Source organism: Adiantum capillus-veneris, chromosome 24 (genome assembly GCF_014529385.1).
Source record: "Adiantum capillus-veneris isolate H3 chromosome 24, ASM1452938v2, whole genome shotgun sequence".
NCBI lineage: Eukaryota > Viridiplantae > Streptophyta > Polypodiopsida > Polypodiales > Pteridaceae > Adiantum > Adiantum capillus-veneris.
In genome coordinates this window covers 117,991,123-118,005,246 of record NC_140954.1, presented here as the reverse complement: position 1 = coordinate 118,005,246, position 14,124 = coordinate 117,991,123, and positions in this window count along the sequence as shown.

Sequence of the window (14,124 nt, the reverse complement as noted above, 5' to 3'; positions counted from 1 at the left end):
ACCTCAAGCTTGGACAAGGCTTCATTTAAGCATGAAGCACCTCAAGCTTGGACAAGGCTCCCACAAACACTTTAAGCACTTTAGTTAGCAAGCACGACAAGCACTTCATGCTTGGGTAGGATTCCCACCTCAAGGTAAGGTCAAAGGACTTTTCAACACTAACTTTTGGAGGTCTTTAATGAAGCTAACCGTAAGGTCTTTTAAGCTCCATTAGATGCACGTTGCTCTTTGATAGACTACCTCCTTTTGGACCCGTATTGAGATGTAACAATCTCTCCTCTTGGTCCCTTGCTAAGGTATATCTAGAAGCACTTACTTCACATTGCTCTTTGTAGACCGTCTCCTTTTGGACCCCTATTAAGATGCAACCATTTCTCCTTTTGGTTCCTTGTTGAGATAGGTTTAGAAGCACATATCTATATCCTGACTCTTGTTCCCCTTTTATCTTCCCATATTAAATGATTAGTTCAACATGAGAAAATCATTTGGTAAAGTTAGATATTATATTTTATGACATTACCTCTCTCTTGAAATCATAGTCGTCCTCGACTATGAGGTAGAGAAGATAAGGCTTAGTCATTAGTTCATGTTTCTTAGCGGGTAGAGGATCGCTTTTTACCCTACGACATCATTCCAAAATGGATGACTAATCCATTTGGTGATCGAGAAACTTAGCTGCCGCAAGCATTCTGCTCTTTAGTCCATATCATACTTCCAAAGTAGAGTGACAAGTTCTACTTGGTGTTTGGGAGACGTCGTCACCACAAACATGATCCTAAGCATGCATGCTTCTTAAATTTTGTGCACAACAAAAGAAAGAGAATGAGCCTTATAAGACAAAAACATTGTTCATTTAAAATGCATTTTCATTTGCTTACTCTAGTGTAGCATTGTAAGCATTGACAAGGTTCATATTATCCTTAAGCTAGGTTCCTTGCATCCCTCTAGCATCTTTAAAAGGATAATCCTTAAACTTAATAAGAGGTAGGTACTTCTCTCATTGAGAACATTGATCTACTTCCATGACATAGGCTTTTAGTAGATTCAAGAATCGTTAGATTAGTTATTTCACTTTGGTCATCCGTTTTGTGGATGATAGGCCGAAAGAGAAATTTAATCTACTTCCTAGATTCTCAAAGAGACTCTTCTAGAAATTACTGGTCATTCTAGGATCTTTGTCCGACACTATGGATGCTGGCAAGGCATGATACTTGAAAATTTAAGATCTAAAGAGGGTTACCATTTGATGTGCCTTAATAGTCTTTTTGACAGGCATAGAACGTTTTTTCTTGCTAAGCCTGTCAACTAAAACAATCCAAGTTGCTTCCCTTGATGAAATTTCAATTTTTGGTATACCATGCATTTTAAATCATGCTCTTGTATGTTTACCTTTCATGGTAGACCAACAAAAATACATTTCTACTCCTCAAAGAGTAGATTATGGAATCCCTCTTTGACCTGCATAAGGAGAAGCATGGGATTCATACATGACTTTCTTATTGTATTGGTGAGTAACACATAGCCTATTGCCGTTTGGAAGATAACCATCTATAATGGAAATGGCCTATGAACTTTGAGAGTAGCAGAATTAGGAAATTAGATAAAGCACTTTTTGTGAGATTACTTTGTGAGCATAGCTGGTAAACTTAATTGATGGTAGCAACATAACATGGTACTTAGTTAACTTGGCATGAACAATACTTTTGCAAGAGAGGGAGTTTAGAGAACATGACAATAATTGAGGATCGGATTCATACGGAGCCGGTCCCCCCTCCAATAGGAATTTGTATTATAGTTTCTCCCATCAAGAGAGACTTGGTACAATACAATCTTTGTGTTCCTTGTGACCTTGGTGATGCAATGAAGATGGAAAGATTCATGCATCACAAGAATAACGTAAAATTTATAGAAATCATTAACTATCCCAAGGCCTCAAGAACCTTCGAAGGTGGAGAGAGCTAGCGGGGAATAAGGGTAGGGAAGAGGAAGAAGAAACATTCCATAGGAGAAAGAAATAGTTCCTCACTTATCATCACTCTTCTTGCTAGCATACATAATAGCATAGTAATGACGATGGAAAAGATGGTAAGCTTCCATAGCCAAGAGTGTTGGTATAGGCTCTCAACTTCTCAACAAGCTTGGAGAAGGAGATGGAGCTCTTACAAGATGGTGTTGGGGTTGCCTTGGAAAGAGTTTTGAGCATTGCTCTTCCCTTTATCTTCATTTTGATCCTTGTTTTCCATGGGATTGAAATTTATTCTTGCCCCTTGTTGGAAATTGATCCTTGAAGCAACCATAGTGTGATGGATGACTTTGGTGATAATGCTAGGCCATTGTGCCGTTGTGAGTTGACATACTCGGCCATTTCTTCAGGTAATACCGTACAAAATTGCTACTTTTGTTCGGCAAAGTCTATCCTTTGAAAGATTGTAGCTTTGAGATGTAAATCCTAAAACTTGTCTACATATTTGTGGATAAACTCATTGAAGAGTAGCTTCAAGCTCCACCATTCGGTAAGCACTTTGTCCTTTGCATCTCTTGCAAGGAATTTCTTCATAATGGAAACTCGTAGAGTTTTCCGTGTCTTTTGGGCCTCGCCATTGCCATGAAGGCTAGCCCACCATTGACGAGCAGATTTCTAGAAGTGCATAGCTAGATGGCATAGCTTGGAGGACTTTATGAAGCCCTTGTCTCCAAAGGCCGCATCAAATTGTTGGATGAAGGCCAATACTTTGTTGGTGGCACCAAAGGTGCCATCATAGGTGAGAAAAGAGATACTCTTTCCTCCCTCTTTGAACTTCTTGATCTTTTGTGATCTTCGCTATGTAGAGTATGATTTGTGATGTCCTCACCTCTTGTATTCTCAAGGAGAATAGCCATAGCTTTTATCGGAAGAGGAGGAAGGTGAAGAAGAAGGAGAAGTGGGTGACCTCTTTCTTGCCTTTTCTTCCTTTGTTTCCTCTCTTCCTTTTTGGAGTGACGAGGAAAAGAACTATGGGTTGACCGTTTCCTCTTGGGAGGAGTTGGCAATAGTCTAGACCGCCGTCTTCATGGAGCCACATCTTTAGAGGAACTCGGGGATTCACTTCTTTCTCGTTCTTTGAATTCCTCTTCTCTTATGGGGAGAAGTATTCTTTTGGGAGTCTCATCAAGAGGCCTCCTAAACTCTCTCTCCTCTTGGAGAGGAAGGGAAATCCCTTAAGCACGAAGTTGTTGAGTAACTTTGGCTTGCAAATTAGGGTTGCCCATAACTTGATGCAACCTAGTAACAAGATAATTGATAAACATGGGGGCATCATCATTAGCACCTTCATGTGCAAAATCAAAGTTATCAATGTTCATTCTACTCTCTTGGTTATTGTCATCCATGCTAATTATACTTATGTGTTTACTTACTGTATCCTTTGGCAATTCAAAACCTTAGTTGCTACTCCTCTTAGCCTTTGAAAATAAGCACTTAAGTATCTACACCCACGGCTCGAATTGGTTAATTATAGAGAGTAGTGGAGTGTGTCTAGCATAGTAGAATTGCCGAGGGATATCTCCTTTTGAACTTCTTATGGCTCAATACTGGTAAAGTCATAGGCAAGTCTAAAAAGACCCCATTATTAAGACCAAATCTCCCGAGGTGTGCACCATATCTCACATAGTGGGCTCAACAAAACCAATAATAGATCCCAGTCCCACTTACCCTAATATAATTAGCAAAATCAACCATTAATAGGCTACTTAAGGACCTCTCTTCTTAAGCAAGAAAAGTGAAACCAAATGCTCTGGTATAATGTAATGGAAATGGCCTGTGAACTTTGAGAATAGCGCAATTAAGAGAATTAGAGTGAGCATTTTTGTGAGATTACTTTGAGAACATAGATGGTGAACTTAATTAATGATAGCAACATAAACATAATTCTTAATTGACTTGGCATGAACAATACTTTTACGAGAGAGAGAGAGAGAGAGAGAGAGAGAGAGAGAGAGAGAGAGAGAGAGAGAGAGAGAGAGAATAGTTGATGACCGGATTTACTTGGAGCCGGTCCCCCTCCAAAAGGTGTTTGTATTATAGATTCTCCCATCAAGAGAGACTTGGCACAATACAATCTTTGTGTTCCTTGTGAAAACCTTGGTGATGCTATGAAGATGGAAAGCTTCATACATCACGAGCATACCATAAACTTTGCAAAAAGCATTGACTATCCCAAGCCTCAGTCCCAGTGGAGAGAGCTAGCGGGGAATGAGGGTAGGGAAGAGGAAGAAGAATCATTCATAGGAGAAAGAAATAGTTCCTCACTCATCATCACTCTTCTTGCTTAGCATAGCATAATAGCATAGTAATGAAGATGAAAAAGATGGCAAGCTTAAGCATTGAAGCATGGCTCTTGGTTGGATTTGCGTTCCATAGCCAAGAGTGTTGGTATAGGCTCTCAACTTCTCAACAAGCTTGGAGAAGGAGATGGAGCTCTTACACTTTGCACTTCACACAATGAGAGTGTGTATGTGGAGTTGTGGGAGAGTATACCCCGTCTCATACTTGGTCCACGTCTCTGTCTCTCTCTCTCTCTCTCTCTCTCTCTCTCTCGTATTATTTAATTATATCATTTAGGCATGTGTCCTATTTTTCCTCTTTGAGAGAAAGAACTTGATTATTTATTTCTATGCATTTAAATTCTCATTGGACCCCTTTAAAGTCTATCCAATAGGATTCAAGCACATCATGATGGCCACATGTGGAGGATCTTGATATGTATCTTCTATGCTTCTTAAGATATCTTGTTTGAATTGAACACTTCAATCACCTGGTCAATTAAGCATGGAAACCATTTATGCCTCTTGAGAGTTTATGTTTGAATTGAACACTTCAAGAACTCTAGTCATTAAGCATGAGAAGCACCTCAAGCTTGGGAAAGGATCCCACAAACACTTTAAGCACTATAGTTAGCAAGCACGACAAGCACTTCGTGCTTGGATAGTATTCCCACCTCAAGGTCATCCCTAGCTTACCTAAGGTCAAATTACTTTTTAACACTAAATTTGGGAGGTCTTTAATGAAGCTAACCCTAAGGTCTTTTAAGCTCCATTAAATGCATGTTGCTGTTTGATAGACTACCTCCTTTTGGACCCCTATTGAGATGTAACCATCTCTCCTCTTGGTCGCTTGCTGAGGTAAATCTAGAAGCACTTATTGCACATTTCTCTTTGGTAGACCATCTCCTTTTAGACCCCTATTGAGATGCAACCATTTCTCCTTTTGGTCCCCTGTTGAGATAGGTTTAGAAGCACATATCTATATCCTAACTCTTGTTCCCCTTTTATCTTCCCATATTGAATGATCAGTTTAATATGAGAAAATCATTTGGTAAAGTTAGATATTATATTTTATGACAGTCATTGATTTTTTAACACCAAAAATTGCATTTTCCCATAGTAGCCCACATGTTTGGTTGTATTCTGAGCAACTCGGCCAACGTTATTGTACAGTTGGCTGGTATAGATAGAATATCTATCAGCCCTTTTGAATCGATGACCTTGTTGGGTGATAGTCTTTGTGATGAGACTGGAGCAACCTCTGACTTGGCCTCGTAATCTCCTATATAGGATGGTACCGGGGTCCTTGAGATTTTGTCCGTGGTCATGACTAGAATCTAGCTCTTTTCATTCCTAGCTTGGTGGGATTCTTGGTGTAGGTGGGATAGGTATCACACCCTCAGGTTTTCCAACTTGTGGTTCTAGTAAAGCTTGGGTTGTTCGAATCATTTTCATGCACATTTCAAGCTGATCCTTTTCTAGTTCCGCATATGGATATGTCATCCACCTCTATTCTTGGGTTTGGTTGTTTGTGAGCCTTGTTTCATAGGCTTTTAGGAGGGCGTCTAAATACTCATTAACCTTCTCAACCAATACTGATCCTCTTGAACTAGTACTTCTTGGTTTGTCATCTATGAATGGTTCTTTTGGAGGTTGGGACATCTGCGTAAAGAAGGTGCAACCATTTCCTCATGTTGTCTTATCTTGTCTTCAGCTTGGGTAAGCTTCTCAGCTAGGGATTTCTTCTCTCATTCCTTGCATGCTTTCATCCTAGTATTTCTAGCTTTCCAGCTATTGCTCTTGTTTTTCTGACTAGGTGCATCAGTCTTTGATTCACCCGTCTCTAGACTCGCGTGAGTTTTCGTTTTCTCTATCTCTAGCTTCATAGCTTCTTTTTGAGCTTGCGATCTCGTAACTACTTGAACTGGCACGAAATTTTCATTTTTCGAGCTCCTAGGTAGCTGAACAATTCCTGAGAAATTTGTTGTGATCTTTTTGACTCGGTTTGGGTTTTTTAGACAATCGGGGAACAAGTGAATGACACCACAGTCTGAACAATAGGCATTTACTTGTGTGATCTCCTTTTGAAGACATTGTTTGACCAAGTGGTTGTCACGGCTTTTGTGACAATCTATCTCTGGTTGAGGAGCTTCTTCTTGCAATTCCTCTAGGCTATATGCAGGCTCTGACCTAGCTAAGCCTCTATTCACAATGAACCACAATGTCCTTTCGTCCATCTCATACCTTCTTTCTTCACGTGAAACGCAAGAGGTGGAGATTGTACTGGTCTCACCACTCCATGTGTTTCTCTCATCTTTTGTCTCTTTGAAGGAAGTACCCACTTTGGTTGTTATAACACATTTTAGCTGGTACTAGCGCTTGTCTTTAGATGCTTCCATAATCGGTGTGTATCTCATGTCTATAGGCATTCTAGCACCTCGCAGCAGAGGTTGTTGTCCTAAGACAAGCTATGGTCTTGAAACTCCTACTAGACCTCGCGCATTTCCCATAGTGTATCTAGGTGGAGTAGGTACTATTAGAATAGGTTGTACATACCCGTCCCTACCATTTTCCATGCCATAGTGACACTCTTCTCACGTATGGTTTGTCCATTTTCTCTCAATTTTTCACCATAGAGGTTCTTGGAGGTCATATTTGACTAGAGGAGCAAGTCTCTGAGCTAATCCTTCTATAAGCTTCATTTGCTCACCGGATGCCTCAAGCTTTATTGTGGGTTGGGTTCTTGGTGAATCACTCCCGTGAGAAGATGTGTCAATCTCACTCTCAGTATCATTTCTTCTCAAGGTTGTGCTCTGATTTGGATCGGAGTAAGTTATAGAGGGTGGTGATGGTACATATGGTTATGTTGTAACCGTAATTCCACCTCTATAAAATTCATGTTCTATGGTTGCATCTGGGTACAACAATGGTCCATTAGATAGATTCACTTAACGGGACATGTATGCCATCTCTTGATCATTTCATCTCTCATTGTCACTCTAGAAGGGAATCCAAATGGCTCCCTTTTTGGAATTCTTGTAGGAATTATCGTGTTTGGTGGAGATATCTGTGGTCCTTCATTGACCAAATGTCCACCTCTATAAAATTCATGTTCTATGATTGCATCTGGGTACAACCATGGTGGCAATGTAGCTGGGCTTGTGTCAAAATGTGGATAGATTGGCATTTCAGTACTTCTAACTTGCCATACCTCTGGTAATATCTACAAAAGGTTTGGTAGATTGGCTTTCCATCCTAATGATCTTAGTTTTTGTAATGTCAGGACCACTCAATACTCTCAAGATAGTCCTTAATAAGCACCTTTGGCCTAGTGCAACTTATCCCTTTTTGCCCTTGATGAGGTCTCTTAGAAGTCAGGAATTTGTGACTTTTGGTCTCTGGAAACTAGTTCTGGGTACCCTAAAAGTTTGGATTGAGGAAGCCTAGGAAAATTTAGCTCTAAAACCAAAACCTATTGCCCACAAGCTTTTGTCCTTGCTATACGTGACTCAATTTGGAGTTGTCTATCAAAAGTTAGAACAGTTTTGGTGAACTGCACTTGAAACAACACTCAAAACAGTTTTAGGATCAAAGATTTTTGCTTGTATCTTGACCAAATGTGACCTAAATTTTTTGAAACTTGGTCACTAGGCTTACTTTACAGTGCTTAACACTTCTAGAAGCTCAATGTGAGTTTTCACCTCCAAATTAGGGCTAGAGACATCATATGTGTATGATGTCTATAGTGGCCAAATCAAGTGATTTTTACTCCAGATGATCTTTATCACTTGGGAAACTCTTAGCAACTTTCAGAATTCAATTTGGACATTTTTTGGGTAAGTTATGATCATTACAATCATGAATCTGTCTTTTGCCCTTTACAAGCTCAAATGAGCTCCAAATTCAATGAAATTTTGGCTAGGGACTTCTTTTATGCTCTAGGACACTGAGTATACTCAAATGTCTGTTTTGATCCAGATATGGCCCCTAAGACATTATATGCGTATATGTCTTTTGGCTCAGAATGACATGAAATTTTGCAAACATGCTTAAAATATCATTTCCAACCCTCCTATGTGGACAAAAGTGAAAATTTGACTTTGGCCTTGAGACATCATACACATATAATGTCTGTGTGCTCAGATTTTTATAAAATTTGGTATGTAGGCTTGTCTTGTGGTGCTTAACACCGTGGTAAGCTCATAATCTAATGTTGGTCTCTAAAAATGTCCTTTAGACATTATACGCGTATAAAGTCTAACTGGTTAGAATGAAGTGAGTTTCATTTGAGAAGTTCCTCTCTATACTGGCAACTCACAGCAAGTTTCAAAATTGATTTTTGACACTTTTTGAGCAAGTTATGGCCAATACAAGCATTCACTTACTTGGATGCATCTTATGGATGAAATTTGGCCCATATGCTTCCTAAATGCTATAGATCGCGAGGGTATACTCAGATGTAACTTTTGACCTAGATCTTCCCTCTAAGACATCATACGCATATGATGTCTAGGTGGTCAGAATGGACTTATGTTTCTACCATAGGAGTGTGCAGAACAAGAATATGTGCTCACAACAAATTTTGAATGTCAAATTTACTCAAAATCATCACTTTTTGACAAGGAAATCCTCTACAAAATCCCCTGAAAGAGTAAAATCCCCCAATTTTCAATCTATAAGCCCAAATGAAATGAAACTTGGTGTATGTGCTCAACACAACATGCAGAAGATGGGTATAATGTCAAAAGTTCAAAATTGCTGCTAGAATCACCCCTCAGACATCATACATGTATGATGTCTACTGACAAATTTTTGGATAGAATTCATTCACAAGCAGACGCAAGTCTTTAGCACTAGTTTTCAAGCAGTTCTACCAAATTTCATGCAAAAATGTGCTCAGAATCACAAGTTTCTCTTTTTATGTTTCCGACACTCCGTCTTTTGCCTTTTGAGTCTGTCAAAACTCTTTTGAACACACTGGTGCAGTCAGATTTTTTAGATTTGATCTCCAGATGCCCCTTGAGACATTATACACGTATAATGTCCAAGTTGACAGAATTGCAGTTTTTGTTCTCAGAACCCTTATACATGCCCTCTTATATGCTCAACATCAATCAATCATGAAAAAACTATCCACAGAAAGCTATTTTTTGTATTTTTATCTCAAAAGCAGACTTTGCAGTGAATTTAAAAGCAAACAAGCACTTAGCAAATAGATCAATGATGAATAGCTCTATATCAAAATCAGATCACTTACCCAAAGCTACTTCTACAAATCATATGGGGTTTTGCATCTATGAGTAGAAAAATGCTTCAATGCCACACACGGACTAGCAAACACTTTTATCACCTCACAAATCACTCGACCACCAACAACTACTCTAATCTACAAATCCTAGTTACATCTACTTAGTCGTAGACCCTCGGCAAGACCCACACTTTCTGGCTATCCATTGATCTCGGAATAACCTCTTCCGGATCCACTTAAGAAAAATGCTTTCTTTAGCCGAAACTAAATCAAGAAACCATCACATGAGTGTTAGTAGGAATACCTACCTAAGTCCTTGTATTCCTGACAGCGGGCATCAATGTTGCGGGAGCGAATCACACCACCCATAAAGTGCATGCAACACAACCTAGATCAACGTAATGTAATCGAGGACACAAATGACACGATAGGCACACAGAGGAAATCTCTTTAGCTTGTCAGGCAATGACTATCCTACACATACAACACTTTGGAAGGCCAACTAAACCACAATCTAGAATCTCATTGCTCTCAACTACACCACCTATCCACATATACACAAACGGCAGGAAACTCACTAAACCATACTAGAATCGTAGAAAATTTAAGGAACACCATCCCCTCACTAGGATACACCTGTCCCAAAGACTCTACACCCAAAACCCTAGCTGTAGACCCATCTGCAAAAAATGCGTATAAAGACAGAGCCGAATTTTGAAAGTACCCGAAACTAAAAATCTATGAGTACCTATGTGTAGCTTATGTCGTCACGATTCTAATGACTACTTGCAAGCAAAAAACATATGTTGTTTGATATACTTACGGCCACAAATAGCTCTTAGATGCGTGAGCGGGTATGCTCCATTCCACAAGGAATGCTTGGTGTCGATGTGTAGCTCTTGCCGAGCCTAGCGCAATGGTGCAGTCGGATCTACAATGTGATGAATGAGCGGGGATTAGCACCAGGATGAAGCTCACGCTCTCCGGCAGCTTAAAACTTGATTATGATAAAGTTGTCCTTACAAAAATGACCTAGGTACCTTATATACTAATGTTACCTTAGGTTAAACCTAAAATAGAGTTTAAGGGGTCAAATGGCTTGGTATTTACAATCTGGAAGTGCCATTACACCCCGATTTATGCAACTAGACTACCGACTTATTACAATTGATGTTTCTAACCATAATTCGCAGCATTCCATAACTCTCAAAAAATAAGGCTTTGTTGAGTTATGTCGTGTTGTTGACCCAGCATCAAAACAATACGTGTTCAAATATGAAAGATGTGCAAATTGTGCACATCTTTTATTTCTCATCGGGTTCATAATGGATGGTTTTGGACAAATGGTTAGTTACTTTGTTGTAGATAAGTGTATCTTCTTAAACCCTCTCTGCAGTGTGACATGGTGGTGTACATTTCCACATATAGAGTGTTATATATGCCTAATCCCTCCTTGCAGTGCGACACGGAGGTATGCACAGTCAGGGACAAGGCAATAATACACGCACTTATTTGGACTTTGGAGTTAGCCCACTTGTCCAAAATGATCGATTACAAATTCAATAAGAAATAGAAGATGTGCAAATTTTGCACATGTGTTGTATTTTAAAAAACACACACATACATGTCACTTTCATTTGTGGCTTACTATTCTGAGAATGGATACTTGTTGATATTGAACACTACATGGATGGTAGGTATAAGCTAAAAAGGTTTTAAGTAAGACATGGATAACAACTTATAGGTTCGTTTGACACTTTTAATACATATTTAAGGCTAACAAATGTGTTGTCTTGTTTATATGGATGCAAGTGAGGACTTTATCGTTACTTAGGATCTTTTTGGCTTAGTTTTTATCCATCACTATCGAACCTAGCCTCTTTCAATTCAAAATAACTTGTTCTTGACTTTTATTTATTTATAGCAAAACTCACAATTGTGAGTAGATTATATTGAATAGCCCAAAAAATTACAAGGTCTTGTCATGCTCTTGTTGAGCCATGACATCATCCAGGGACTATAATTACATTGGCTATCAGGGCAGCCACCCCTACCAACCCACCCCCTCCTCCTTGACACACAAGGTCCATAATCTTGTCCTTCTGAGATCTTTTATTTATCAATGGCCAAGATTTTCCCCCGACCTAGGCATTCCATCTGCTGAAAACAAGGCACAAGTAGTCCTAGACCAATCCTCCGAGTGTTGCTTACGCCCGAGTGTCCAAATTAGCACTTTGCTTTCTTGAATAATTTTTGCGAAGCTTGCCACCTCAAAACCTCCTTCAAACACACGGTGGTTCCTTGTTTTCCATACATTATGTAAGAAGAAGTATCTGACGATTTGAGTGCTGATGAGGAGGGTAGGAATACCTGAATTCTTACCTCCAAGAAATAGGTCAGTCTTGAAAAAACTAATTTTCCATGTTCTTTGGACCCACTTGCATATTTTCCCTGCGAGGCCTTTGATAGTTGGGAAGTCCATGAATAGGTGGCCCAGATCTTCACTAGCCATCCTGCACCCCAAGCATCGATCTGACCCAATCCCTCTCTCCTGACTATCTTATATACAAGACACTAGACTGATACGTCATTCTCATTATGATGTACAAAAATGAATCAAAGACTGAGTTTTTTTTGTGTTAATCATTGTTCTTTGTTTAAAGACGCATGTCTTTTGAGTTGTTATGTTCTTTTGTGTATAAGTCTAAAAATAGCAACACACACACACACTTAAAAGGTTTGTTTAAAGACGCATGTCTTTTGAGTTGTTATGTTCTTTTGTGTATAAGTATAAGTCTAAAAATAGCAACACACACACATACTTAAAAGGTTGCACAATTGTCTATGTATCCCTTTAAGTAGGTTTGTGTGTGTGTTTGCCCATGCAGATAAGTGTGTCTATCATTCCATAAGTCCACTCTGTAGTGTGACACATCTAAGGGCGGCTTCACATGGGCGTTTAGAAGCTCCCTTATATCTATATAAGGAGGCCTTCTCACGAGTAATTCAGTAGAATGGTGTGCACACTTGATGCACACAACACATCCTTGTTGAAGGATTGTTAGTACTTTGTATTCCTACTTGCTCTAGTTGTCTAAATCGTCCTCTAAGCTCTACCTTGAGAGCGCATGGGTGGATGACGCCATCACTTTGTAATAGGGTGCTAATCTAAAGTTTTTGATATGCTCTACTCGCTCCGCTCTCTTTTTATTCATTTATTATTAAGATGCTTCCATTCTCAAGGGCATCTTTGCCCTTAGCCTTAGAGAAAGGCTCCCTATTCAAAAAGACCTCCCCGCACACGAGAGTCGAGCCCAACCCCCTTGAAGTTCGACCGTCTTGACGTTATCTTAACCAGCTCCAACACTCAGCTTTCTGACAAAGCCGTCGATCTAAGGTTAAAGAAATAAATCATCCCCCCCCCTCCCCCCCCACAGGCCCCGCCCCACCCCGCGCGCGCCCTTTTGCCTGTTTACTTGTAGCTGCCTGTTTACTTGCAGCTGATCGGCTCACGCTGTCCTACTCAGGGATTGTCGCTAATTCCTCTCCATGCGTGCTACCAAACTGAAGCTCTCACGCATGCTGCAATCAGTCTCCTACTCACAAATTTCATGAGGAGAATCTGTGTTGATTCTCCTCTTCTTCTCTTTTACGAAAGTTGTAGCACCTAGTAGATCCTTATTTTATTCCACATTTCTTACAATAGCCAGGGACAAAGTGTCTAGTTTTCTAACCCCCCTACAATGTGACGTGAGGTCAACACAACTAGGAACGTGTACCTAAGCTTTGAACCCTCCTTGTAGTGTGATGCTATGGTCTACATAGTGAGGGATAGGATACTAACTTGTAAAGTAAACCCAAAGTGTGAGACTATGGTCTACAACAACAAGGCTAGAACAAAAACTATCTTGTTGTAATCCCCCCTCTCAAATGCCATGCAAACACCACCTTGTATTCTTTGTAGATCACTAGGCATTGCTCTTCTCAATTTGTAAGGTCCAAATGAAGGGAGGTTTCTCTAGATACTTCTTCTCTAAGAATTTGAATTCTAGATTAGGCACAAGCCAAGGAAGAATCATTTTGATGTATACTTCCTGTCATGAGAAATCCCAGCTCAAGAAGGCGAGTTACCAAGCATTGAGGTTCACTTTCTTGATGCCAATATATTCAACTTATCAAGGCAGGTAACCTTGGATAGTGTTGTGTATTTGTGAAGGCATTCATAAGTTTCATAGGGTGGATGTTAGCAAAAAGGAAGGCCTTAGTCATCAAGTTTTTAAAGTTCTCCTTGATAAATGATTTCTTGAGGCAATGTTCAGGTTGAGAGCTCCATCAAAATGCTGAAGTGCATTCTCACCACCATGGTGTGCACCAAAGGGACTTCTTGGGATACATATCTACCAGTTGCACGATGGGCATTTAGGATAGCTTTCAAGGTGAGTATACAACACATGCCATTTATGTTAGTATATGGCCAAGAAGCTATTGTGCTTTTTGAATTTTATGTCTTGAATCTCATGGCGTCTATTGAATATGACTTGGAAGACACCCACACCTTTTGGGAGAGGCTAGAG